Below are 27,132 nucleotides of genomic sequence, written 5' to 3'. Positions count from 1 at the left end.
TTTATTTTAAAAAAAACACAGTCTGCTAGTGAGAAGGTGTTGTACAAACTGGATTTACATAGGCAGCTTCAGATATTACTTGGATAAGGCAAAGGACATCAGAAAATCTGAGCAATGTTCCTTCTACACAGTCTGCTAGTGAGAAGGTATTGCACACCCTGGATTTACACAGACAGCTTCAATTATTGCTTGGAAAAGGCAAAGGACATCAGAAAATCTGAGCAATGGTCCTTCTACACAGACTGCTAGTGATAAGGTATTGTACACCCTGAATTTACATAGACAGCTTCGGGTATTACTTGATTAAAGCAAAGGATATCAGAAAATCTGATCAATGTTCCTTCTACACAGTCTGCTAGTGAGAAGGTATTGTACACCCTGGATTTAAATAGACAGCTTCAGATTGAAAATGGCATCAGAAAATCTGAGCAATGCTCCTTCTACACAGTATGCTAGTGAGAAGGCATTGTACATCCTGGATTTACATATACAGCTTCAGAAATTAGTTGGATAAGGCAAAGGACATCAGAAAATCTGAGCAATGTTCCTTTTACACAGTCTGCTAGTGAGAAGGTGTTGTACACCCTGGATTTAGATAGACAGCTTCAGATATTAATTGGATAAGGCAAGAGACATCAGAAAATCTGAGCACTGTTCCTTCTACACAGTCTGCTAGTGAGAAGGGATTGCACACCCTGGATTTACATAGACAGCTTCAGATCGCAAAGGACATCAGAAAATCTGAGCAATGTTCCTTCTACACAGTATGCTAGTGAGAAGGTGTTGTACACCCTGGATTTACATAGACAGCTTCAGATGTTACTTGGATAAGGCAAAGGACATCAGAGAATCTGAGCCATGTTCCTTCTACACAGTTTGCTACAGAGAAGGAATTGTACACCTTGGATTTACATAGACAGCTTCAGATATTACTTGGATAAGACAGAGGACATCAGAAAATCTCAACAATGTTCCTTCTACACAGTCTTCTAGTGAGAAGGTATTGTACATCCTGGATTTACATAGACAGCATCAGAAATTACTTGGATAAGGCAAAGGACATCAGAAAATCTGAGCAATGTTCTGTCTACACAGTCTGTTAGTGAGAAGGTATTGTACACCCTGGATTTACATAGGCAGCTTCAGATATTACTTGGATAAGGCAAAGGACATCAGAAAATCTGAGCAATGTTCCTTATGCACAGTCTGCTAGTGCGAAGGTGTTGTACACCACTGATATACATAAACAGCTTCAGATATTACTTGGATAAGGCAAAGGACATCAGAAAATCTGAGCAATGTTCCTTCTACACAGTCTGCTAGTGAGAAGGTGTTGTACACCCTGGATTTACATAGGGAGCTTCAGATATTATTTGGATAAGGCAAAGGTCATCAGAAAATCTGAGCAAGGTTCCTTCTACACAGTCTGCTAGTGAGAAGATATTGTACACCCTGTATTTACATAGACAGCTTCAGATATTACTTTGATAAGGCAAAGGACATCAGAAAATCACAGCAATGTTCCTTCTACACAGTCTGCTAGTGAGAAGGTATTGTACACCCTGGATTTACATAGACAGCTTCAGATATTACTTGGATAAGGCAAAGGACATCAGAAAATCTGAGCAATGATCCTTCTACACAGTCTGCTAGTGAGAAAGTATTGTACATTCTGGATTTACATAGATTCAGATATTACTTGGATAAGGCAAAGAACATTAGAAAATCTATGCAGTGTTCATTCTACACAGCTTGCTAGTGAGAAGGTGTTGTATACGACGGATTTACATAGACAGCTTCAGATATTACTTGGATAAGGCAAAGGACATCAGAAAATCTGAGCAATGTTTCTTCTACACAGTGTGCTAGTGAGAAGGTGTTGTACACCCTGGATTTAGATAGACAGCTTCAGATCGCAAAATACATCAGAAAATCTGAGCAATGTTCCTTCTGCTAGTGAGAAGGTTTTGTACACCCTGGATCTACAAAAACAGCTTCAGATATTACTTGGATAAGGCAAAGGACATCAGAAAATGTGAGCAATGTTCCTTCTACACAGTCTGCTAGTGAGAAGGTGTTGTATACCCTGGATTTACATAGACAGCTTTAGATATTACGTGAATAAGGCAAAGGACATCAGAAAATCTGAGCAATCTTTCTTCTATAGAGTCTGCTAGTGAGAAGGTGTTGTACACTCTGGATTTACATAGACAGCTTCAGATATTACTTGGATAAGGCAAAGGACATCAGAAAATCTGAGCAATGTTCCTTCTACACAGTCTACTAGTGAGAAGGTGTTGTACACCCTGGATTTAGATAGACGGCCTCGGATATTACTTGGATAAGGCAAAGGACATCAGAAAATCTGAGCAATGTTCCTTCTATACAGTCTGTTAGTGAGAAGGTGTTGTACACCCTGGATCTAACAAGACAGCTCCAGATATTATTTGGATAAGGCAAAGGACATCAGAAAATCTGAGCAATGTTCCTTCTACACAGTCTGCTAGTGAGAAGGTGTTGTACACCCTGGATTTTAATAGGCATCTTTAGATATTGCTTGGATAAGGCAAAGGACATCAGAAAATCTGAGCAATGTTCCATCTACACAGTCTGCTAGTGAGAAGGTATTGTATATCCTGGATTTACATAGACAGCTTCAGATATTACTTGGATAAGGCAAAGGACATCAGAAAATCTGAGCAATGATCCTTCTACACAGTCTGCTAGTGAGAAAGTATTGTACATTCTGGATTTACATACACAGCTTCAGATATTACTTGGATAAGGCAAAGGACATCAGAAATTCTATGCAATGTTCATTCTACACAGCTTGCTAGTGAGAAGGTGTTGTATACCATGGATTTACATAGACAGCTTCAGATATTACTTGGATAATGCAAAGGACATCAGAAAATCTGAGCAATGTTTCTTCTACATAGTCTGCTAGTGACAAGGTATTAAACACCCTGGATTTAGATAGACAGCTTCAGATATTTCTTGGATAAGGCAAAGGAGATCAGAAAATCTGAGCAATGTTCCTTCTACACAGTCTGCTAGTGAGAAGGTTTTGTACAGCCTGGATCTACAAAAACAGCTTCAGATATTACTTGGATAAGGCAAATGAGATCAGAAAATCTGAGCAATGTTTCTTCTATAAAGTCTGCTAGTGAGAAGGTGTTGTACACACTGGATTTACATAGACAGCTTCCGATATTACTTGGATAAGGCAAAGGAAATCACAAAATATGAGCAATGTTCCTTCTACACAGTCTGTTAGTGATAAGTTGTTGTAATCCCTGGATTGAGATTGACAGCTTCAGATATTACTTGGATAAGTCAAAGGACATCAGAAAATCTGAGCAATGTTCCTTCTACACAGTCTGCTAATGAGAAGGTGTTGTACACCCTGGACTTTAATAGGCATCTTCAGATATTTCTTGGATAAGGCAAAGGACATCAGAAAATCTGAGCAATGTTCCTTCTACACAGTCTGCTAGTGAGAAGGTGTTGTGCACTCTGGATTTACATAGACAGCTTCAGATATTACTTGAATAAGGCAAAAGACATCAGAAAATCTGAGGAATGTTCCTTCTACACAGTCTACTAGTGCAAATCTTTTGTACACCCTGGATTTAGATCGACAGCTTCAGATATTACTTGGATAAGTCATAGGACATCAGGAAATATGAGCAATGTTTCTTCTATACAGTCTGCTAGTGAGAAGGTGTTGTACACCCTGGATTTACATCGACAGCTTCAGATATTACTTGGATAAGGCAAAGGACATCTGAAAATCTGAGCGATGTTCCTTCTACATAGTCTGCTATTGAGAAGGTATTGTACACCCTGGATTTACATAGACAGCTTCAGATATTACTTGGATAAGGCAAAACACATCAGAAAATCTGAGCAATGTTCCTTCTACACAGTCTGCTAGTGAGAAGGTTTTGTACACCCTGGATATACATAGACAGCTTCAGATATTACTTGCATAAGGCAATGGACATCAGAAAATCTGAGCAATGTTCCTTCTACATAGTTTGCTATTGAAAAGCTATTGTACACCCTGGACTTACATAGACAGCTTCAGATATTACTTTGATAACGCAAAGGACATCAGAAAATCTAAGCAATGCTCTTTCTACATAGTCTGCTAGTAAGAAGGTGTTGTACACCCCATACTTAGATAGACAGCTTCAGATATTACTTGGATAAGGCACAGGACATCAGAAAATCTTAGCAATGTTCCTTCTACACAGTATGCTAGTGCGAAGGTATTGAATACACTGGATTTAGATAGACAGCTTCAGGTATTACTTGGATAAGGCAAATAACACCAGAAAATCTGAGCAATGTTCCTTCTACACAGTCTGCTAGTGAGAAAGTATTGGACAACCTGGATTTACATAGACAGCTTCAGATATTACTTGGATAAAGCAATTGACATCAGAAAATCTGAGCAATGTTCCTTCTACATAGTTTGCTATTGAAAAGCTATTGTACACCCTGGACTTACATAGACAGCTTCAGATTTTACTTGGATAAGGCAAAGGACATCAGAAAATCTGAACAATGTTCCTTGTACACCATCTGCTAGTGAGAAGGTACTGTCAATCCTGGATTTACATAGGCAGCTTCAGATATTACTTGGATAAGGCAAAGGATATCAAAAAATCTGAGCATTATTCCTTCTACACAGTCTGCTAGTGAGAAGGTGTTGTACACCCTGGGTTTAGATAGACAGCTTCCAATATTACTTGGATAAGTCATAGGACATCAGAAAATCTGAGCAATGTTCCTTCTTTACAATCTACCAGAGAGAAGGTGTTGTACACCCTGGATTTACATAGACAGCTTCAGATATTACTTGGATAAGGCAAAGGACATCAGAAAATCTAAGGAATGTTCTTTCTACACTGTCTGCTAGTGAGAAGGTGTTGTACACCCTGGATTTACATAGACAGCTTCAGATATTACTTGGATAAGGCAAAGGACATCAGAAAATCTAAGGAATGTTCTTTCTACACTGTCTGCTAGTGAGAAGGTATGTACTCCCTGAATTTACATATACAGCTTCAGATATTACTTGGATAAGGCAAAGGACACCAGAAAATCTGAGCAATGTTCCTTCTACACAGTCTGCTAGTGAGAAGGTTTTGTACACCCTGGATATACATAGACAGCTTCAGATATTACCTGGATAAGGCAGAGGATATCAAAAAATCTGAGAAATGTTCCTTCTACACAGTCTGCTAGTGAGAAGGTATGTACTCCCTGATTTTACATAGACAGCTTCAGATATTACTTGGATAAGGCAAATGACACCATAAAATCTGAGCAATCTTCCTTCTACACAGTCTGCTAGTGAGAAGGTTTTGTACACCCTGGATATACATAGACAGCTTCAGATAATACTTGGATAAGGCAGAGGATATCAGAAAATCTGGGAAATGTTCCTTCTACACAGTCTGCTGGTGAGAAGGTGTTTTACACCCCAGATTTACAGAGACAGCTTCAGATATTACTTGGATAAGGCACAGGACATTAGAAAATCTTAGGAATGCTCCTTCTACACAGTCTACTGGTGAGAATGTATTGAACACACTGGATTTAGATAGACAGCTTCAGGTATTACTTGGATAAGGCAAAGAACACCACAAAATCTGAGCAATGTTCCTTCTGCACAGTCTGCTAGTGAGAAGGTATTGTACACCCTGGATTTACATAGACAGTTTCAGATATTACTTGGATAAGGCAATGGACATCAGAAAATCTGAGCAATATTCCTTCTACATAGTTTGCTTTTGAAAAGTTATTGTACACCCTGAACTTACATAGACAGCTTCAAATATTACTTGGATAAGGCAAAGGACATCAGAAAATCTGAGCAATGTTCCTTCTACACAGTTTGCTTTTGAAAAGTTATTGTACACCCTGAACTTACATAGACAGCTTCAGGTATTATTTGAATAATGCAAAGGACATCAGAAAATCTGAACAATGTTCCTGCTACACTTTCTGCTAGTGAGAAGGTGTTGTACACCCTGGATTTAAATAGACAGCTTCAGGTATTACTTGGATAAGGCAAAAGACATCAGAAAATCTGAGCAATGTTCCTTCTACACAGTCTGCTAGTGAGAAGGATTGTCCAACCTGGATTTACAGACAGCTTTAGAAATTACTTGGATAAGACAAGGACATCAGAAAATCTGAGCAATTTTCCTTCTACACAGTCTGCTAGTGAGAAGGTATTGTACACCCTGGATTTACACAAACAGCTTCAGATTGCAGAGGACATCAAAAAATCTGAGCAATGTTCCTTCTACACAGTATGCTAGTGAGAAGGTGTTGTACACCCTGGATTTACATAGACAGCTTCAGATGTTACTTGGATAAGGCAAAGGACATCAGAGAATCTGAGCCATGTTCCTTCTACACAGTTTGCTACAGAGAAGGAATTGTACACCCTGGATTTACATAGACAGCTTCAGATATTACTTGGATAAGGCAAAGGACATCAGAAAATCTGAGCAATGTTCCTTCTACAGTCTGCTAGATTGAAGGTGTTTTACACACTGGATTTACATAGACAGCTTCAGATATTACTTGGATAAGACAGAGGACATCAGAAAATCTCAACAATGTTCCTTCTACACAGTCTTCTAGTGAGAAGGTATTGTACATCCTGGATTTACATAGACAGCATCAGAAATTACTTGGATAAGGCAAAGGACATCAGAAAATCTGAGCAATGTTCCGTCTACACAGTCTGCTAGTGAGAAGGTATTGTACACCCTGGATTTACATAGGCAGCTTCAGATATTACTTGGATAAGGCAAAGGACATCAGAAAATCTGAGCAATGTTCCTTATGCACAGTCTGCTAGTGCGAAGGTGTTGTACACCGTGGATATACATAAACAGCTTCAGATATTACTTGGATAAGGCAAAGGACATCAGAAAATCTGAGCAATGTTCCTTCTACAGAGTCTGCTAGTGAGAAGGTATTGTACACCCTGGATTTACATAGACAGCTTCAGATATTACTTGGATAAGGCAAAGGACATCAGAAAATCAGAGCAATGTTCCTTCTACACAGTCTGCTAGTGAGAAGGTGTTGTACACCCTGATTTGCACAGACAGCTTCAGAAATTACTTGGATAAGGCAAAAGACTTCAGAAAATCTGAGCAATGTTCCTTCTACACAGTCTGCTAGTGAGAAGGTGTTGTATATCCTGGATTTAGATAGAGAGCTTCAGATATTTCTTGGATAAGTCAAAGGACATCAGAAAATCTGAGCAATGTTCCTTCTACACAGTCTGCTAGTGAGAAGGTGTTGTACTCCCTGGATTTACATAGACAGCTTCAGATATTGGGCATCAGAAAATCTGTGCAATGTTCCTTCTACACAGTCTTCTAGTGAGAAGGTATTGTACATGCTGGATTTACATAGACAGCTTCAGATCACAAAAGACATCAGAAAATCTGATCAATGTTCCTTCTACACAGTATGCTGGCAAGAAGGTGTTGTACACCCTGAATTTACATAGACAGCTTCAGATATTACTTGGATAAGGCAAAGAACATCAGAACATCTGCGCAATGTTTCTTCTACACAGTCTCCTAGTGAGACGGTGTTGTACACCCTGGATTTACATAGGCAGCTTCAGATATTACTTTGATAAGGCAAAAAACATCAGAAAATCTGAGCAATGTTCCTTCTACACCGTCTGCTAGTGAGAAGGTGTTGTAAACCCTGGATTTACATAGACAGCTTCAGATATTACTTGGATAAGGCATGGGACATCAGAAAATCTGAGCAATGTTCCTTCTTCACAGTCTGCTAGTGAGAAGGTGTTGTATAGCCTGGATTTAGATAGACAGCTTCAGATATTACTTGGATAAGTCAAAGGTCATCAGAAATTCTGAGCAATGTTCCTTCTGCACAGTATGCTAGTGAGAAGGTATTGTACACCCTGGATTTACATAGACAGTTTCAGATATTACTTGGATAAGGCAAAGGACATCAGAAAATCTTAGCAATGTTCCTTCTTCACAGTCTGCTTGTGAGAAGGTGTTTTACACACTGGATTTACGTAGACAGCTTCAGATATTACTTGATAAGGCAAAGGACACCAAAAAATCTGAGCAATGTTCCTTCTACATAGTCTGCTAGTAAGAAGGTATTGTACACCCTGCCTTTACATAGACAGCTTCAGATATTACTTGGATAAGACAAAGGACATCAGAAAATCTGAACAATGTTTCTTCTACACAGTCTGCTAGTGAGAAGGTATTGTACACCCTGGATTTACATAGACAGATTGAGATATTACTTGGATAAGGCAAAGAACATAAGAGAATCTGAGCAATGTTCCTTCTACACAGTCTACTAGAATGAAGGTATTGTACACCCTGGATTTCCATTGACAGCTTCAGATATGTAGAATATGAACAGCCAAAGCATGTGTTTCAAGGGAATTGAGTATGTGACAGTTTGTATAAACTGAGATGTACTAAGTGCTGCCAACTCTGAACTGTGAACAATGGAAAAATACTGAACAAACTAGATTCTGTCTGAAGGCAGGAAATGTGCCTTTTATGGAAGTATATCCGATTTTCTCTTCTGCCTAGAGATATGATGATGTGAATTGTCTTATGTTTATGGGTAGACCTTTGATTGGGTAATTGCCCTGTGTATTGATCTAATTGGTTCAGTTTTATATTTTTGTACTGTCAGCATTATCACCACTATATAAGCTTGTTTCTTTGTTCTGGGAGTCTCCTTGGTACTTTCCATGAGGCTCCCGCATGTGTGTACTGTAGTTAATACAAGCCACAGAAAGAAATGTATCTGTCTTCATTTTTAAATACTGCGCAACTTTACAATTTGTGCCGTTTACTCGGATATGAATTAAGAGCAAGCTGTAGCAGTTGAGAACTGAATGAAATACTGCTAAAAGTGCCCACAACAGATTTTTTTTGTTTCTGTAGTATTTCTTTCATTTTTCTGTCCCTGTCTGCCTTCTAAAGTTTTATGAACACATTTTTTTTTCTGACAAAGTTATGATTTCTCTCCTTCAGTCATTTTAAGGTAAGTGGCATGCATTTCTTTTCTGCTTTGAATACGCAGTATGAGAATGGGGTTAATACGGAAAATAAACTGGCGTCATACATATGAAAGGAGGAATGAGAGTGGGGAGAAAGATGTTTTTATAACGCCTTAGCTAAACCTGAGGTAAACAGGTATAGCATTTTGTATGAGAGTGGGGTAACAAGACGTTTTCATAACGCCTTAGCTAAACTTGTGGTAAACAGGTATAGCTCATCGAGTGATAGTGGGGTACTGAGTGAAAATGGGAGTGAGTGCGGGAAAAATAAATGAGCCAGAAAAAGGTACACCAGCTGGGTATATGTTTTATCGGGTGTCCCGGGACAGTTGTATGTTTTTAGATCAGTGGATCACCCTTACTAAGGATGATGGCGATCTTGCTTTTCCAGAAAATGGTAGTTTTAATAAAGATGTTCTGACTAATTTACGAAAAAAGTTAAAAAAGCAAGGAAAAATACCAGGGTTGTGCTGGGCAGCTTATAATGATTGGATGTGTGAGGCTAAAGAATGGGAAAAGGATTCGGTCGCTAGTAGTCTTAAGGATAGTCAACAAAAGTTAAAAGAGCAGATAAAGGAACTGTGACAAACTGCTAAGAATCTAGATATAGCAAATGGTAAACGTTTAAAAGAACCACCCTTTAAGGGATTATATCCGGTATAAGAATTAAATAAACTACAGATACCAGAATCATCTGAAGATGATAACCCATGGTACCCCCCACCCCCTATGACTCCTTCACTGCAATATCAACCTTCACAACTACAGGATGGAACTGTTAGTTCTACAATACAGAGTGAAGGCCGGCGGACGGAAAAGCAAATCATTCTGGACCCCAGATGGGGAGATCTGGTGATAGGAGGCCAGCCTAGTCACCTGGCTATAGAACAACCTAACCAAATAGATACAGGCAAATCATCCCCTAGAGTGACCCTCTCTAAGATTAAGAAACAGCACAAAAGAAAAGTGCAAATGCTTTTTGACCCTAGGTCCAGTCAGCCGAAAATACCTCAAAACAGGAAAACGGTTTATTCACACAAGGTGGTTGGTGTGAATGACCTGAGACGTACCTCCCTGGACTACATGAAAAGAGACATGGAGGAGCTCTCTGATCTTGTATCCCAGGCAGGTATGACCCTAACCCTGAGTAGCATCCTGCCATCACCCAGAATGATACCACAGTACAAGGACAAAATGATTGACTTTAACAATTGACTAAGCTTCTGGTGTCATTCTAAGGGGATCCAGTATTTGTCTGCCTGGGATGACATGATTGACAGTCCACGATGCTTTGCCAGAGATGGCCTGCACCTGTCGCCCTTAGGATTCCAGATACTGGCTAAGGCTCTTGCCACCCCTTTAGTGCCTTTTTTAGGCAAGGTTCAAATGACAAATTCACCACCGTAACAGGTATAAACAAGCAAAATCTGAGGATAATGCTACTCAATGCTAGAAGTCTAAACCTCAAAATGCACTCACTCGAGGCACTCCTTAAAATGGAGAACATTGACATCTGTGCAGTGACAGAGACCTGGTTCAAAGCTCCAGAGAGCACCCTTGCATTACCAGGCTTCAATTCATACCACACCTTTCGACCACCTAACCCAGAAAGAAGCACTAAAGGCGGAGGCGTGTCCATATTCATTAAGGATATCCACACCTCCAGGCTAGTTGCACAACATAATGCATCCGAGATTATCCAAGTGCAACTAACTCTGGGCAAGACCGCAATCCAAATTGTAGCTTGTTACAGACCCCCCACCATGCCCCAGGATTTACACTCCTCATTTCTTGATACACTGGAAAGTATTAGGGTACAACCCAACACCCTAATAATGGGCGATTTCAACTACCCCACCATTAACTGGGAAAACTACTCATGTACCAACTCTTTTGCTCAACGTTTTCTAGAATTCTTAAATTCCAATGCCTTGGATCAACTTATTCACACCCCCACCTGGGGCAGCAATATCGTAGACCTGGTCATTACCAACATGGGAAACCGGTGTTCCACACCAGAGGTCAGTTCCTCGTTGGTCAGATCCGACCACAAGCTAATCAGCCTAGTCATCCACATCCCACCCCCACCCCCACCCCCAATTAGGGAAACCATCGTAAAAAACTTCTCCAAAGCCAAATTCACACTTCTTAAGACAGAAGTAACAAACTTCATGACACCCATGCAGATGGACAATAGAGGTATGACTGCCAAATCCTACACAAATGCACTTTATAAGCACTTACACGAGTGCATGGATCATGCTATCCCTAATAGAACCAAGATGTTATCCTCCAAAAAAAGGAAGCCAATCTGGTGGTCCTCTGCCATAAACAAACTCTACAACAGAAGAAAGAAACTGTTGCAAAAAAGAGTAAAATCCCATGACTGGAGGAACTCCCTGGTCAACCTCAGTAAGAAGCTGAGATCCCTCATAAAATCCTCCAAAGCTAGTTATGAAAACAAAATTGCCACTGACTCTAAAGACAACCACAAAGCATTCTATAGCTATGTCAAGAATCTAAATGGGAACACTCAGATCTGCTCTGAGTTACAGCACAATGGCACTAGATATACAGAACCAACTGAAATTGCCAACATCCTAGCAGATAGGTTCAGTGCTAACTTTACCTCCCTCTCACCCCCTAGATGGCCCATCTCTATACCGGAAGAATGCAAAGTTCCTATAATCATGGCTGCACAGGTAAAAAACACACTCTCCAAAGCCAAGAACACAGCATCCATGGGATCTGACAATATCCCGGGCTGCGTTCTACATGAACTACAGAATGAACTGGCACCCTACCTAAGTACCATGTTCAATCATAGCCTCACCTTAGGCTTTGTACCCACTGAATGGCGCACTGCGACAGTTATCCCACTCCACAAAGGGGGAATCACGACGGACCCCGGGAACTACTGCCCCATTAGCCTGACGAGCCTGGAACTTATCCTTAGGCCTTGGAACGTATCATCGTGGAACTCATAAACAAAGACATTGGTAATCTCCAAAATCTGGACCCTACCCAGTTTGGATTTGTAAAAGGCAGATCATGTCTCCTAAACCTGATTGACTTCTTTGAAGCAGTCACCAAAGCCATAGATGAGGGTAAAATGATTCACACAGCTTATCTAGATCTCGCCAAGGCTTTTGACACCATCCCCCACTCTGGAATTATAGATAAGCTCACTAAACTAGGTATAAATCCCTATGTCACAAGATGGGTTGCCAACTGGCTCACGGACAGAACCCACTCTGTGAAAGTAGCGGATTTCAAATCCGACATCAGACCAGTGACAAGTGGAGTACCACAGGGTTCAGTCCTGGGTCCTCTCCTGTTTGGTATCTACTTCTCTGAAGTGCAGGCTAACACAGAAGGTCTTTGGCTAACAAAGTTTGCAGATGACTGCAAACTAGGAGACATAATCAAAACTCCTAACGATGTGGACAAACTACAAAAGGGCCTCACTGAGACAGATACCGGGTGTCAAAGACATGGCCTGAAGCTCAATGCCAAAAAGTGTATTGTCATCCCCTTTGGTAAAAACTCTGTACCCATGAACTACCACATAGCTGGTAGTCTACTTAATGCTGAAAATGTGATAAGAGACCTTGGGACACAGGTGGACAGTAGTCTCTCCTTTGATAATCACATCACCACAGTGGTCAGGAAATCCTTCTATGTGGCTCATCTCATCACAAAAGGATTCTCATCCAGAAAAAAAGAGGTCATTGTTCCCCTCTACTCACACTCATTAGACCCATTATAGAGTACAATGCCCCTTTTGGTATGTACCTCACAAGACATCTACAACAACTGGGAAGACCACAGAAATACCTCACAAAGATGATTACTGGCCTCAAACAGATGCCCTATGCAGATCGCCTCAAAAAACTAAAGCTTTACTCCATCGCATATCGCCTACTCAGGGGCGATCTCTACCTAACATACAAAGCTATGTCAAACCCAGAGCTGTTGGACATGCTCCACTTAAAGAAATCCCAATCCCTCTGAGCTACACACTCTAGGGACCTAATCCTTGTCACCACAATAAACAGAACATGCTGGAGGGATAGATTCCTGTCCCAGAGACTTCCCATACTCTGGAACAGACTACCTATCTATGTCAAACAGAGCTCCTCATTAGCACTCTTCAAGAAAAATCTTGATGATTGGATGGGAAATTGGAAATTCACCCCGAGGATCACTTCTGTGGCTCTGCTCGACAGGGGCACAGGAAAATAATTTTCTTGGGTGGCGAAAGCCAGGGTACATTTTTTGGCTAGGCTTGTATGGGCCCTAGGGCCGATAGCCTAGTACCTACCTATGAACCTATGAACCTATAAGGGTAAATATTATAAGCAATTCCCAATTGTGGTTAAGGATAAGGATGATTACATTAGTCCAGATAAATCTCATCAAAGCTTCACTTCCAATTCGAGCACGAGTTCGTCAGATGAAGCAGGAGTATTTCCACTGAGGGAGGTTCCAAATCCAGCATATGCCAGAGATGCAGAACAACTGGCTACTGTCATCGTACCTAGGGTGTGGTCGGCAGCTGATTTTCAAGCTTTTACTAAATCACTTCCACCCATTCGTAATAACCCAGCAAAGTTTCAATGCGTATTAGCAGGACACATATGTTTACAAAATCCTACTATAGAAGAAGTTAAAGCTGTCCTCCAATACACTGTTCCAGCTGATCTGATGAAATGTATATGGGATCATGCTAATGTCCCCACCCTGATACCAAAGCATAACACACAAGGGGAAAACAGTTTTGAAGCGGTTAGACAATGAATAGTTGATGCTATTATCGTCATAGTGCCACCTACCCCAAATTGGTCTAAGATTAAATCAGTCATACAGAGAGAAGACAAACCTATAGATGAATATTTACAATGGCTTACTGATGCCTTTGAGGCATATTCCGGATACCCAGAGCCCACCGAAGGGCCAGCACAGAGCGGGCTGTCAGCTGCTTTTGTGGATGGGTTACGCCCTCAAGTGAGAGATAAATTAAAAGAAGTATGTTTGAATTGGCCTAGTCTGGGCCTGCATGAGTTAGTCCAGCAAGTACAATACCTATCTGACCATTTGGCTAAAGAAAAGAAGGATTTACAGGAAAAATTAGTACAAGCACAAATTCAAATGTGTAACGCTCTGGGCCAACCCGGTCACCAAGGTAGAGGACGTGGCTGGGGACGGTGGAGGGGTAGAGGTCACAGTCCAGCTACTCACAATAAACAAAACTATCAAGGTACACAACCCACCCAAACCCAGAATCCAAGTAATCAGAATGAATGTTTCAATTGTGGCCAGACTGGCCACTGGAAAAATGAGTGTCCATATTTGGCAGAGTAACCTGCACCATACACTGAGGTGCCACAACAATGGAATTCTAACTGGATGCCAAACCCTCGACAACAACCACAATGAAGGTTCCCTGAACAGAAACAACAGCAGTTGTACCCCTTCCTTCCCATGGATCAGGACGGGCCACATGTTACGTTACTAGTTAAAAATAAACCATATCCATTTTTGATTGATACCAGAGCAACTAAATCTATGCTAACTAGCAGAACAGCCATGAAAATTCCACTTTCTAATAAAGTGACTAAAGGAGTAGGTGTTTCCAGTATACCTATCGAGTATTCTGAAACCGTTCTGGTCCCAATAACTTTGGGACCATTGCAGGATAATCATGCCTTTTTAGTAGGACCATCAGCGCCTTTAAATTTATTAGGACGAGACTTGTTGTGCAAAATGGGGGCCACCATCTTTTGCACAGCTGACGGAGTCTATCTCCAAGTACCTTCAGACCAACAGGACACTACTTTAGCAGCCTTGGATGATACTATCACATTGCAATCGATATGTATTCAGTCAGATTCTAACAGAAATGAAGATTTACACTCCCTACCCTCTTGCTTGTGATGATGATGTAGGATTTTTGACTTCAGCTATCCCTGTAAAAATAACTCTAAAACCTGGAGCAAAGTTACCGCGAGTACCACAGTACTCTCTGATGGCTGAGGCTATTTCTGGTATAGCCCCTTTTATTTCTGCACTAGCACAGCAAGGGATAATAGTACCCACCACAAGCCCGTGTAATACTCCAATGTTACCAGTAAAGAAACCTGGTAAACAAGCTTACAGATTTGTACAGGATCTACGGGAAGTTAACAAAGCAGTTATGCCTGTTTTCCCAATTGTGCCAAACCCTGCCACTATTTTAAGTTGTATCCCACCTACAGCTAAATGTTTTACAGTAATATATATTTCATCAGCTTTTTTCTCTATACCAGTACACTTGGACCTGATTGCCCCAGGGGTATGTAGAATCTCCGACTTTATTTCCAAGGGAAATGCATAGGCAAGTACAAGATTTACAGCTACCGTCACGTTCAGTACTAGTCCAATATGTGGAGGATATACTTATAGCCTCCCCAGACAGTAATGCCTGTAAGGAAGATTCTCTTTTAGTGTTAAAATTTCTAGCCGCATGCGGATTTAAAGTAAATAAATCGAAGTTACAATATTGTCAAGATAAAGTACAGTATTTAGGACACATAATTGAAATGGGTTCTCGCCGGATACTCCCAAACCATATCAGTTCTATTCAAACTGCACCTCGTCCTGTAACCCAGAGGCAACTTAGAGGGTTCCTTGGTCTAGTAGGATACTGCAGACAGTGGGTGTCTAATTTTTCAGAAATGACTGCCCCTCCGTTGCAACTCTTGAAAAAGGACATTACAGACCCTCTACCCCGGACGTCACAGCATGATGAGGCTTTTCAGGCAATTAAAACAGCCCTGGTAAATCCTCCTGCCTTAGGGTTACCGGGCTATTCTAAACCTATCATTTTCTTTTTTTGCAAATGAAATAAGACTGCTCTGGGTCTCTTAACCCAGCAACGCACTGGAGGATACCAACCAATTGCTTACTATAGCACTCAATTGGATCCGGTTGCTTCTGGTTATCCAGCTTACTTACGGGCTGTGGCTGCTGCTGCCATCTTGGTAGACATGGCAGCTCCACTAACCCTGGGACATGACACTGTACTAGCAGTCCCGCATGCTGTTCAAGCCTTACTTTTGAAAACTAAAACACAGTCCCCAGGATTCATGAACCTTGCGCCAGGCGCCCGCATAGCGTTGGCGTTATAATGCCAAATATGGCTGCTGAGCGATTCAGGTATGAATGAATTCCACGTGCACTACCGGGCGGCGCCGACCGCCTCCGCCCCGGCGTAGGTATGCAAAACACACTGTGTGCGGTATTGCACCATGCAAATGAGGGCAATAGCGATCCACGGCGGCGCAGGCGAAGGTAAGGCACGGCAATGTAAACCAAAAACGTTTTACATTTACCCAAACATACCGGCGGAGCAAGGGTAGGCTGTCAAAGTCACGTATGATATAGGTGCACTATGCCATTGTGGAATGGCACCGAGAATGTCCAAAGAAAATATGCACAAAATGTAAAAATGACATAAATGGCACGTGACGTAGAAAGAACAGCAGACCCCGGATGTGTGCACAGAAGTTGTAAAGCAATGAAATAATATGATAATGTCCTAAAAGAGCATTAGAACACAAATCAGCTGCACAGCCAACACACACCATAGTATGTATTTAAAGCTGGAACCCCAGCACAATGGTTGTCAAGGAGTGGAGGCGGTGTCCGCGCCGTAACCAGGTATTAGTAGTCAATTCCATGCAAATGAGGCAGATAATAGTGAATCGCAAAACGGCGCCAGCGTAAGGATGGAGCAAACGGCGAGCGGTACTACACCGAGGAGTGGCCTACACCAGATACATGTCAACCACACAGGGTGTGCCACCGTAGGAGGAAGGATATTGAGGACAGCAAATCTGGGCTGTACAATGCACATCACAACATCATGACTGGCGGTTAGGAAATAGATGCGCTGACAGTACAGAATGCGCTGCATAAATGCATGTGCACGAGGATGACTACGCTCCCGAAACCAGTCATGTGACGGCCTCACCACAACAACCAGGGATATAGGAAGGTAATGCGGAGAATACGAGGAAATGCGGAAGCAGTGTAAATGTATCCGTAACGAGCAATTAACACCAATCAATGCAGGAAGGGCAAACGCCGTCAGCTGATAAGTCTGCATGCAGACTCCTGCAGAACGGGAAAGGGGAGGCATTTGAGAGCAAAGATAATAGGGATGTAGTAGAAATGCAAAGATCAAAGAACCGAAATAGCACAGCCAAGTACAGAGGTAGCATAACCGCGGCTGCAGATAAAATGCATCATATGCCATGTGCCTGCAGGATGCAGTAATGTAAGATGCCAGGCGAAGGCAATGCAGGCAACTGTAATGTAACACTACAGGCAGTACCGCTGCAGCTGCAAGCGTAAAACCACGGAAATAATCCCTGGATAGGGCCGCACAGACACACCCAATGACCTCACCGGTATACAGCACAACAGTAATAAATGTGAATGCGCACAACACACAGCGCGATTTCCGCAACGTCGCACCGTAGGGAGTAAAGAGACGGGAACTTTTAACATGTATATGCTGGGTGCCGCCGTGGCCGTGATGCATAGGTATGTGGCAGAGACAGACGGAGTTGCGGAGGGTGGTGCCGACAACAACCGTAGGCCTCACAGGAGAAGGAGAGTGTTCAGACCAAGGGTGACCTACCAGGGGCTGCGAGACCTGGAGATAGTAGAGCGCTACAGGGTGGACAGGGACACGCTACAGCAAAAAGTGGAGCTGTGCCGGCCGCCTGAGAACAAGAGACAACAGAGGGGAGCCCATCCCAGTGGACACAAAGGTATGTGTGAGCTTGCGAATACTGGCTACAGGTACCTTTCAAAGGCCCACCCGGGACATAATGGGCATCTCACAGGCATCAGCATCCAGGGTACTACACCAGTTCCTGGATGCCATGTTACCACATGCCCATGAGCACATAAAGTTCCCCACATCTCAGGAGGAGTTGGCTAGCAATATGCGCCGCTTCCACCGTGTGGCACAATACCCGGAGGTCCTGGGTGCGATAGACTGTACGCACATAGAAATCAAGTCACCACCTGGGGAGCAGGGTAGACGCTACATAAACCGCAAGGGATACCCTCCATCAATTGCCAGGTCGTGTGCAATGCGCAGGGCATTATCATGGATGTGTGTGCCGGCAGCCCTGGAAGCTACCACGACTCCCATATCTGGCATGCCTCACAGCTGTACCAGGTATTCGCCAGTGGGGACATCACACAAGGTCACCTTGTGGGGGATGCTGGCTACGCACTGGAGCCGTGGTTGATGACACCCATCAGAAATGCACACACACACATGCAAGAACGCCATAATGAGGCACACGCACAAACGAGAATAATCATAGAGCGTGTGTTCGATGTTGAAATCACGGTTCCGTGCTTGATACATCCGTGGAGCCTTGCAGTACTCTCCAGGCACAAGTGCCCACATATTCATAGTATGTTGTATGCTACACAATATGATTCTGCGGAAACAGCTGCTGCAGGGACATAATGCCGGAGGGCCACCAAGTCCGCCACAACTGCCAGGGCAAGCACAGGCACAGGGCGCGGCGCCACGGACACCCTGAGCCAGCCCCAGTAGGTAGACAGAGGCGCATCCAATATGCCTACGCCCTGGCAAAGAGGGAACGATAGCACATACTCTGACAGTGTAGGCCCCATGGACTGACACCTCCTGACCTGCACACACAGTAAAATGGACGCCACACAAACATGTCCGCCCGTAATGTGTACCGTATGTGCGGACGCATGTGTGACTCCAACAAAGGCACCGCCAAACAGTGCACACCCAATAGCCAGCAGAGCATGGAACGCCAACACGCCAACGCGACGCCGGTTCAACAGCACACGGCGAGCCATATGCTGCCACTATCGCCGCAAGTCGACCACACATGTACGCATGTGCATACACAGATACGGAAATACATATCAGTACACATGTAGAAATATATGTACGCATACACAGATAGAAAGTACAACAGGGTAATATGGAACCCAGGGATGCAAGTTCACAGATAAGTAAGACGCTAAATCACCACATATTAAACATAGTGACCGACAACCCGATTATCCTGAGGGTGGGCAGGGCAGGTAACGCCAGCCATGGAAATGTTAACCTGCATCAATACATATCCGCTGTCGGGATGGTCACCAGTCCACGGTACAGTAACGGATATGTGTAGGGTCACCACCTGTCCCATCGCCAGAGGGACAGTCCACCTTTGGGCAGTTGTGTCCTGCAAAACATTGACAAAATGGCAAATGTCCTGAGATTGTAGGACAAAACCATTTCCCATAATTACTTTATTAGTTGCACAAAACAGTTATATTGTAGAAGAAACATCTAAATATGATAATAAACAGAATAAGCAACTGTAATGCTACATCGTCAGATTCCGCCAAAAAGTGAATCGCTGTCCTTTGTACTGGCCGTGTGTGTGTTGGCATGCAAAATCAGACGCTTCTACTAAAATTTCCCACATTGGCCATTTGAAAAGGTGGCAACCCTACATATGTGCGTGTCATATCCATAGGACATGAGTGCGGAGATACACGCCGCCACCGCGATGCGCCAACGAGGTATTGTGTTCAACCGTCGGTGCGAAAGCCGAAAGCATACCAGTGAAGTGTACGACATTATGAGGAACGACCTCATTCGGGTGTAAAACAGTTCATGTTCCTCGCAGTACCTACAAGTTCCACATTGAAAATGTCTCTCAAACATCCATTGTTAGGAATGTATATAAATGACATCCTGGTAAATAGAATGTACTCATAGTAAGTCAGTAAAGGTTCTTCACTGTAAGTAAATCAGCATATCATAATCAACCTATGACCTACTTAGCTGAAGTTGTCACTATGCCATTACTATGTGTTCCACATTATGCCCATGTGTTTCACATTACTACTGTGTGTGTTCCCCACTCGAAATAGAAGGTTGACAGCCATGGCGGCAATATGTGTATGTGTGAGGTGAGGTTGTCGTGTGTTCCGCTGTGTGTGTGTAATGTGTGTGCCAGTGTAAACTGTGTATGAAGGTGACATGTCACAGGCGGAGTGTAATAACAGGCGAGGCATACAGTACAGGAACCATAGGCGATGTACAGCAGTACCCACAAAGTAGTACTGGCATCTCCTCAGTGGCTATGCACGTGGCGACGTAAAATGATGCAAAGCGCAAATGTCCCAAAGTGTACCACAGGGCCATAGCAAACCGGAGATGCAAAGGACGATGTACAAACCACGCACCGTAGGTATGGCGGCCATAACGTAGACTCCACACGGTCTGTTGGCAACGCTACACAGCATCAGGCATGTACGGCGAAAATACGAATGTGCCATCCCGCACCGATCGTGAACACTTACGGTCCGGTAAATACCGCGTGTGTTCCACGACCGGACGTAAGCAAGCGGCACACGAATAGGAGGCTACCGGTAGCATACAGTCCGCCCCAAGTATAGGACCACAATCACCGTAACTATCAGCGCACAAAGTGCCAATGGAAGGTAGGCACGGACGGACATCCGCAGATATATAACCGATGTGAAGGCGGAATACGTGCAGGAAGCACACATGCAGGCGATACCGACAGCAGACGACATCAACAAAACAAACCTTCCCGAACAACAGACAGGTAACCCGCAGCTCCCCAAGCAGGGATGGAGCACACACACAAGCATATCTGGTATGTGTAAATGCAAGACTCACACCCTGCACTGGCCACCCACATCCGCAGATATACCCCATTGCACATATCAAAGGGATAACAGCTAAAACCGTAGCAAACACATACAGGCAGTGAATGACAGCGCATACCCACAACAAGCTCATGGGGAACACTAGCAGCGGCTGATGCATCCATGCATTCGCTATGTACAGGAAAATAACAGCCATGTAACACATTTGAATGCACAACGCCATCGACAGACGCCGCCAGGACACGGGACCCACATGTCGAACACAATACCATACCCAACACACACAATCCACGGCTAACACCACAGCGAAATGTACCCGACACCACACATAGCGGATGCAGTCACACAAACATGATACAATACATACCATCCTCACTAAGGTATTGCAAATAACCAACGGCCACACGAGGAAAGAACCATGGCCTAGTGCCGACGCCAGAATCTAACGAAAGGAAGGGGATCACCGCTGATATGCGATAAGTACACACCGAGGAACAGCTATTGGCCTGATTAACCCACATGGATCAGGCGACGTTTAATATAAGGAAGACTCCCTGATATCCAAACCGTATGTTCATACCGAACCCATACGTAACTCGAGAAAGAGAATCAAGGGAATTGAGTCGAACGCAGAACAAAAGGCCGGAAAGGTATGTCGAACCCACGTAATTGTACTGGTGTGTAACGCACGATACGTATGACGAATCTGTACAGTATGTGAACGGTGTGTGTAGGTAAAGATACCTGTCCATCAGGCAGAGAGAGGCTAAGGTTGATATGTAATGCTAAAACGCGCAGCATACCAACAACTGTGGACAACGGTGCACAGCAGTGGGACAACATGTAAACACCCGATAACCCCAGGGCCGGCTTGCCACCCTTTCAAAAGGCCAAAGTGGGAAACCGCCGGGACACACTTCAGATGTTACAGGTGGACACATACCCATGGTCAGTACAAAGGTTAGAACTCTACTCTTTTGCATAAAGAAAGGTGTATTCTTGTAGCAGTTCAGTTGCTTATTGTGTGTCTTGTAACAGTTAGGAATGTACATACATAAATAAGTATGTTATGCAACTCTTACATAAGAATGGGATATAGTGATGTCCCACAATCTCAGGACATTTGCCATTAGTGATAAAGTTTGTCAGGACACAACTGCCCAAGGAGGGACTGTCCCTTGCAAAGTGGCACAGGTGATAACCCTACCCCAGGTCTGCCATAGGGGTTGCAAACACAGAACAATGCCACCACCCACGCCGATGCTGGCAGTGGATATCCAACACTGAAGTGCCACAGCAGGATAGGACATTTATGTATAGTGTCACAGCACACATGTGCATGGGCATATACCGCCGATGTCATACGGAATGTGCGCACGACGCACCTATCCCACGCAGTAGGGGCGACTATGTCAAGTATGTGTAATGCAAAGCTGGCATGATGGATATGTTCAGAGATCATAGACAGTATCACAGGCATAGCATGCATGATGGAACGATGGGCTAATGTTATATACATACACAAGATATGTATGGCCTGCACATATGGGACAATGTAGTAGCAGAATAGGTACCAAATGGAGGTACCAGCAAGTGACCATGTCCAAACGCTCCATAGCAGGTGCAATGTGTGCCACAATGATGTCCTGCAGTGCCGTGTGTAACCACATGTGCAATGTACACAGTACTGATAGCGCCCGCATGGTAGTGTCCACTGAACGGCAGAACTGGATGTCAACTGTCATGTCTATACAGTACGTCCGCTGTGGTGGTACCATGGGTCTGTGTCACCCTACCAGCAAGGCAGCTATGACACGACTAGTGACACAGTGTGCCCCTGTGGGATGTGCACAGGACCTATGTCCCACAGCATGGTGTGTGTCCAGTCTGTGGATGTCACACAGACGCCAGGGCTGAGCAATGTGGCATGTGTGCACACATGCAGGACTGCTCCTCCCCCCCTGCCCACAGCAAACGCCATGTAGGAGTACTACATGCATCAGTACTGTGGAGAACATGGGCCATGGCAGAGTACATTACACCCCTGTGTTAGTGGCATCTAGGTGAGCACAGATGTGTTACATGACTGTCATTTGCATATGTAAACTGTCTGAGCTGGGTAGAGAGCACAGCATGACTATACTGACACATGTAACGTTGTATCCATTGTGTAAGGTACACCACACATGTGTTATTGTAACATGGCCTGCGTGTACATGTGTGTATGGCACAGGTACAAGGGCACCCAAGGTATCAGCTACACATACGGTCCAGAAATGTGTAGTCCTGCACATGTGTACCCACACTATGGTGTAATATGGCAACCACAGCACCATGTGGGCTATGTGTGTGTACATCAACCATGTACAACGTGATATGCCTGTATAGGGACAGTATCCATGTGATACACACCGCATGACTGTCAGTATGCAAAGGTGATGTGTATGCACTATGTGTGATGTAACTGATGCAATGATATCTACATGATATATCTGCCACACTGACACCTGTATGGGTGTCAGCAACATGAGTAGGATGAGCTAGAATGCTGCCAGGTATGTAGAAGTGGTATATGTAGGCATGTACAGTACTGTGTGACAGTAGGTAGTGTACGATGCAAATACTGAGCATGAGGGGCCACATGTCTGAGGAACGTGCAATGCCACACGCCCCTGACATGTTGTAGTTAGCATGACATGCCTGCACCACTGTGTGAACTGTACAGAAGGCACATGGCGTAACATGCCGATACATAGGGTACGATGTGATGCTGGATGTGTACACTGTCAATAGCATAGAGTGGAATGGTGCTGAAGGGCAAAGAGCAGATCATGTCTGATGTGATACCCTCTGTACCACCCCAACCACCCATGCAATAATATGACAGGTGGCCAGCATGGGATGTGGTGTTCTGTGGCGCACAGAAGCCCAACAAGGGTGCCAGGAAAGGCATGCAGGTAGTCAATGAGTGTGTGAAGCATGTATGTCAAGATGTGGCCCAGTGCCATACTGAATGGCCCAGTCATGGGTGTAGAGATGCAGCCCCATACGTGCAATGCAGTACCATCCATGTGTAGTGTGATAGATGTGGTAGTGTGGTGGTCATGGTGCACAACGGAGATGAATGGGCTAGCAGTCACTGATGTGTGCTGCTGCAGAGACATGTAACAGCCAGGTTGGCGGGATACAACAACTACGGTGGTTGGAGGTGACATTGGGACTGTGTTCCCAGACATAACATGTGCATGCCAGTACTATGTATGTGTCCACAGGGTTAATACAATGTCCAGCCAAGGATTGGAACCCTGTAGTGAGTGAGAGTGTGTATTGTTGGTAGGTACCCCATTGGCAGGCAGGATGCCAGCAACATCTGTGTCGCCAATGCCTGCATGACCGCGGTATGCTGCATTGAATGTGGATGTAGTCAAACAGCAGAGACATACCACCACACCGAGTGAGGGCCCACACTGCAATGTCTGGCAGTCATGTGTAGGTAGCTAGCTGTGGAGTATGTCATGCACCAGCAGGACACACCATGACTGTCAAGTGACACACAACACACAGGTGAACAAAACTACCGGCAACAGCCTGCACATGTGCCCATACAGCACGTGGTGCATGGAACAGGAATACCACTGTGGCGCCTGTGAAAATGCCAGCACCACCATGTCTCAGTGTGGAATAGCATGGTCCCTACCAGTGTGTAAATGTAGCAGAAGTGCACTGTGATCACTGTTGGCATAGGCACATAGACTGTCCATTGGACGTGGTGCCATGCCCTCAACAACCTCTGTCAGTGGATGTCAGTAATACCGGCTGTAGTGTGTATGTACCATGCATGCTGCTATGGTTGTGTGCTTAGGGTGTGGCTAGCAGGGATGGTAAGCATGGATGTTCAGCAAACAGAGGGGGGAGGTGTGTAGGCCCAGCATACAGACACATGTAGGTTTGGTGCATGCTGAGGGTAGTGTAGGTATGGTATGTGTCGTAATGTGTCACCCAGCTATGTGTACTGCATGGCCAAGCATGTGTGGGTACGTGGGAGTCCATACTAGGGAAGGTCGTGTTGCTGGCAATACATAGCAGTAGCAACTGTCCCAGGTGCAATGTACAGCATGCCACCCTGACTGGCATGTAACCTGTGGTGTACAGTGTCTGCACTGTCGCTAGGTCACAATGTGCGAGTGGCCACAAACATGGGTATCTGAACATGGACCACCTATGATGCAATGTGTCATGGGAAAATACAGTATGTGTGTAAATCACGGTGCGGTGTGGGAACCACCCACCTGTGTGTGTTGCAGTCCAGGTATGTGACTGGGAGGTATGATCTGTGTACAATCTGGACTGGCAGGTGTGGCGTGTAGGGCATGGAGGCAGGTCCCAGGCACTGTAGATAAGTGACATGTGTGCTGTACTGTGTGTGCAGTGCTACTGTACAGCACAGTGGAGGGTGTAAGCATTGTCACACATCACTGCATGCTGTGCCTACCTGTGACAGCCCTGCCAGAGACAGACATGTGACACCGCTGCACAGGCAGCATAGCATGAGAAGATGTACATGTGGGCTGCACACCTTAGCCAGATGTCCACACGCCATGTGTGCCACGGTAGTGTGGTTCAACACGACTATCAGACTGGACAGACAGCACATGCCTGCATAACAACAGTATGACCATAGTCAACAGTCCCAGTGACAGAGTAGGCCAATGTAGACTATCCCTGCATGCAGACCAGTGGCTACTGGACACCTGGCTAGACACACACCTGGACGGTTAATTCACCATTGAGCCATCACATGTCCACGCCCATGTGGGCTGTACAATGTCATCACAGGGTGGTCACAATAGCAGGTGGCAAGGCAGACACGGTGTACCAGGTGATGCGCCATGTGTGCATATGTTGAGTAGCACAGCCGCTCACATGTCCGCAACATACTGGTGCACGGTGTATACTGTTACATGATGAATGTAACTGCACTGTCACCCACTACAGGGCCAGCTGGCACAGGTGTGTTGTGACTGGTGTAACCCATGTTTGCACAGGATACACACTGCTGCTGTAGGCAGCCATGCTGGTGGCCACCAGTGATATATGCAGTGGTCATACAAACATACCGCATACAGTGTTCAGGCAGGAATGTAAATTGTCGTGGACGATGTGCTGCTATGTGAATGTGGGTGTTTGTTGTGAATGTCACACATCCAGGAGACACCATCTGGTGCAGTCATGGTTGTCAACACCGGTACACACATCCACAGCAGTCAGAACCCAGTCCCGACAATGTGTGTCAGTCACCCTTGTACTGTGTGACACATGTGCACATGGCGGAACACCTCCCACTGTCATCTAAGCTGGCTACATGATGGCTGGAATGTGCTGTAGAAATGTACAATGCTGGTAGCCCAATGAAGTACCTGGAATCAGACACAGTACACTATGTCAGCCATGTAAACCATGCACAACAATGACTGCCCAACAGACACAAACAATGCATTGACACATGGAACGTGTGCTCATGACAACCCCCACCGAGGTATGTTGCACATATAGATGTACAAATGTCATCTATGGCCATAGCATGGATGCAGACACACATACTCCACAGGTAGTACCATGTGATGTAGGTAGGGGGCATTGCTGGTGTATATGTCACAGTAGATGTACACAGACATGTCCTGCATAGCCGACATGTAGGGGTAGCTGTGGTATGTCACTACTGGACATGCCCACACAGATTACCATGTCCCGCAGGAGATGTGTTAGGTGTGTACCACATGTGACATGCTGACAACAATCTGACATGTGTATGGCTGCCGGTGTACCTGTGTGACAATGTCCGTGATGGGTGCAAAGGCACATAGTATTGTATTGTATGCACACAAGCCCCACATAGCTGCATAGCCTGAACAGACAGTACAAGGAGTGTGTGGGATGATAGCAACCCACAGGTGGAGATGGGTATGGACGGCGGCCCACAACCACATGTGTGTGTACGGTGTTCACGCCCATGACACATGAGCATCTGAGAGGCTAGCGCCACAGTTGTACAGTGTCGCATGTACATATGTTCAGCAACATCTCTGTATGTCCCACCACTGGCCTGTGGACCGATGGACAACAACCAAATGTGCAGGTATGAGATGTGCACAGCACATCACAGATGCCTACCGAGAACAGGCCTACCATGTAGACATGTGCACAGTAGGTCTGCGCCACCTGCAGTCAAACACGCTAGGTGCCAAACCACACCAATAGTCCGCCAATGACACAGATGGGCT

Source organism: Protopterus annectens, chromosome 16.part0, assembly GCF_019279795.1.
Source record: "Protopterus annectens isolate FY-2018-M chromosome 16.part0, PAN1.0, whole genome shotgun sequence".
NCBI classification, from domain to species: Eukaryota; Metazoa; Chordata; order Ceratodontiformes; family Protopteridae; genus Protopterus; species Protopterus annectens.
Note: the sequence above shows the minus strand (reverse complement) of the source record.